General features: G+C 40.1%; 1 pseudogene; it reads left to right on the top strand.

Annotated features, from left to right (window-relative positions):
• The first annotated feature begins 556 nt into the window (after positions 1-556).
• Positions 557-2,050, top strand: LOC122890271 (annotated as a pseudogene).
• Positions 2,051-3,729: the final 1,679 nt, after the last annotated feature.

Below are 3,729 nucleotides of genomic sequence, written 5' to 3'. Positions count from 1 at the left end.
CTCTGATCTACAGCTTGTCAGTCAGAAGCATGGTGACAACCTGGAATTGCGACTGGCATCTGAAGGGTTAAAGGAGAAGAGGGAGTCTTGTAGGACTGAGCCCTTAACCTGTGGGGTCTGATACTATCTCCAGGCAAATAGTATCAGAATCGAGTTAATTGTTTGGTAGTGTTGGAAAAAATATATACTGTATAGGATGTCTAGTTAGTATTACATAGAATCTATGGACAAAGCATTAGTATTTTAGTATAAATTATACCAGGATATCTGATGTTAAATCCAGGTCACTTAACTTCCTAAAGGCATATAAGCATGTGCTTATATTTATTATTTATTATTATTTATTACATATTTCATAAGTATTTATAATAAATAACATTATTTATTATTATTTGTTACTTCTAGACTAAGCACTAGGGGTTAAAAGAAATTTTATTAGAAAAAAATAAATGTTATTAGAATATACAATGTCATAGAATTATCATAGAATACACAATGAATGAATACATAGAATGTCATAGAATATACAATGGCCCCACTGAAATTGATGGCAATGATGTCCTCACCAGATAAGAAAGCCTCACAGAAGCTTGGTTTCCAATTACATAACCTACCCAAGCTTCCCAAAGCACATAAATGGTGCATATATGAATGGTTCTACTCAAATATAGATAAGCACCTGTTTGAAGGTGATGATGACTTCTGTGTCTGTCAGGAGGAGTACTTTCCTAATTTAACAACAAGAAAGCTAACAAGAATAGAAAAATCAGGCGAGTTATGGGAAAACTAAAGAGATGTTCTTGTGCATTTTTTGAGGAAGAGAGAGCAGCATTAAAACAGAAATGGCAGAAAATAAGACTCTTACAATAAACAAAAGTGTAGATGTTTCCCAGTTGGAAGATCTCCCAGATGAAATTCCTTTGCCCCTGGTTATTGGAACCAAAGTTACAGCTTGATTATGTGGTGTTCATGACGGTCTCTTCACTGGACAGATAGCTGCTGTGGATACTTCTAATGCTACGTATAGAGTAACTTTTGATAGGGCAGGGCTTGGCACCCATACCATCCCTGACTATGAAGTTCTTAGTAATAAGCCTCATGAGACAATGCAAGTTGCTGCCTTTGGACAAAATCAGGGACCTTCCTGATTCTTCATGACTCCACCACGGTTACATTATACTCCTCCTCTCCAGTCACCAGTTATGGATGATGATCCTGTACTAGCAGTCACCTTGGAGAAGTAAGATTTCTGCCTCTGACACTGAAATGCTAGTTGGTTTTCCAGTACAACTCCTTATCCACGTGACCAAGTTGTCAAAAACTCTCATGATTAAAAAGGAACATATCAAAAAATTAAGAGCAATGAACACAGAAGCAGAAAAATTGAAATCCTATCCCATGCCCACCAGCACTGAATTTCAGCAGAGATATGCAACCATCCTTCTGGAGCTTGAGCAACTCAACAAGGACCTCAACAAAGTTTTGCATGAAGTGCAGCAATACTGCTATGAGCCTTCTCCGGACCAGGGTGGGCAGGCTGTGGACCAGCCCAGAGATAGGAGATGGTGGTGTGATGAGGAAGCCCAGGAGCTTGACTGGCAGCCAGTGCCTCCACTGGATGGCCCTGTGTTGAGAATGAAAATCTGACAAACTTAATCCCCAGCTCATTCCTATTTTATTACAAATTAAGTGTCTGGCAGAACGAGGAGAGCTGAATTCCTTTGAGATCAAATCACTTACAGATTCATTAAATGATATCAAGAATACAATAGATGCTTCTAATTTCAGTTGCTTTCAGAATAATGTAGAAATCCATGTTTCACACATTCAGAACGGCCTGAACCAGATGGGAAGCCTGCAGGCCTTCATCACCAAGGACACCAACAGAGACCGAGAAACAGCCTTCCTGTTGCAGCCACACAGGACACTAGTGTTCCTTCACCTCAGCTTCCATCACCAAATGACCCACGTGCTGGAAAACAAGGGAACTGTGCATCTCCAGCAAAGACACCGGAACATACTGTCATGCTCCTTGAACCGCCACTGCTGACCGGCAGTCTGTTTATTTTTCTTCCTGTGATTCAACTTCAGTAGCATCACTTATGTTACATGATATCGGCAAGTATTTTTCACCCAAAACTGTCTGAAGGTAAGATGCTTTCACGGAAGAGTGTGCAGACCCTTTATCAACGTGCATGAATTGAGTCAACAGGCACAGACAGCTGTTTCTTTGGCCAGTGCCCTCAGACAAGTACCTACTGTGGGGAGCTGTGGTCTGCGGGCTGCAGTGCCAGCGGATTAGCTGCCCCGGTCCGCTAGGCTCTGGAAGAGAGCACCCTCCAGAGGCAGGAAGTTACTTGTGGAGGAAGCAACAGAACAGCCATGGGAGATGCATCCTTGACAAGTATGTGGGGTGGATACCTGAAGAGTGACATGGCTCTAGAAATCATTTTAATAATTATAAATATTTTAATTTCTCAAAATTTATAAAAGAAACTTTTTTGCTTGTTTGTCTGGCTGTTGAAAGAAAAGGAAGAAACAGGAGAAAAATAAATTACTTGCAAAATGCTATGTTTCAGCAAGTGGATTTAGCTTGGCTTTTCCCATCAATTCAGGGCAAAAAGTGCTATTGTTATGAGACTCATTTAAAAAGACTGATAACACACTGTTTTCATATTTTTTTATTTGTACAACTTTTCAATGAGCTGACGGAAAAAAAAGAATATACAATGTCAAATTCAGGTGAAATGTCTTTCTTTTTTTTTAATTTTTTAATTTTTTAATAAACATACAATATATTATTAGCCCCAGGAGTACAGGTATGTGAATCACCAGGTTTACACACTTCACAGCACTCACCATAGCACATACCCTCCCAATGTCCATAACCCCATCACCCTCTCCCGACACCCTCCCTCCAGCCCCCCTCAGTTTGTTTTGTGACATTAAGAGTCTCTTACGGTTTGCTACCTCCCAATCCCATCTTGTTTCATTTATTCTTTTCCTACCTCCTCAAATCCCCTCCATTGCATCTCCACTTCCTCATATCAGGGAGAGCATATGATAGTTGTCTTACTCCGACTGACTTATTTCACTAAGCATAATACCCTCTAGTTCCATCCACGTTGCCGCAAATGGCAAGATTTCATTTCTTTTGATGGCTGCATAGTATTCCATTGTATATATAGATATACAGATATATAGAGATATATCTATATATACCACATCTTCTTTATCCATTCATCTGTTGATGGATATCTAGGTTCTTTCCATAATTTGGCTATTGCAGACATTGCTGCTATAAACATTCGGGTGCACGTGCCCCTTTGGATCACTACGTTTGTATCTTTAGGGTAAATACTCGGTAGTACAATTGCTGGGTCTTAAGGTAGTTCTATTTTCAACATTTTGAGGAACCTCCATGCTGTTTTCCAGAGTGGTTGCACCAGCTTGCATTCCCACCAACAGTGTAGGAGGGTTCCCCTTTCTCCGCATCCTCACCAGCATCTGTCATTTCCTGACTTGTTAATTTTAGCCATTCTGACTGGTGTGAGGTGGTATCTCTTTGTGGGTTTGATTTGTATTTCCCTGATGCCGAGTGATATGGAGCACTTTTTCATGTATCTTTTGGCCATCTGTATGCCTTCTTTGCAGAAATGTCTGTTCATGTCCTCTGTCCAGTGAAATGTCTTTCTAAAAGCAATGTTTACAACCATCCAAAACAATTAT

This window comes from Neovison vison, chromosome 11, assembly GCF_020171115.1.
Source record: "Neovison vison isolate M4711 chromosome 11, ASM_NN_V1, whole genome shotgun sequence".
NCBI lineage: Eukaryota > Metazoa > Chordata > Mammalia > Carnivora > Mustelidae > Neogale > Neogale vison.
This window is presented reverse-complemented; position numbering and strand designations above follow the sequence as displayed.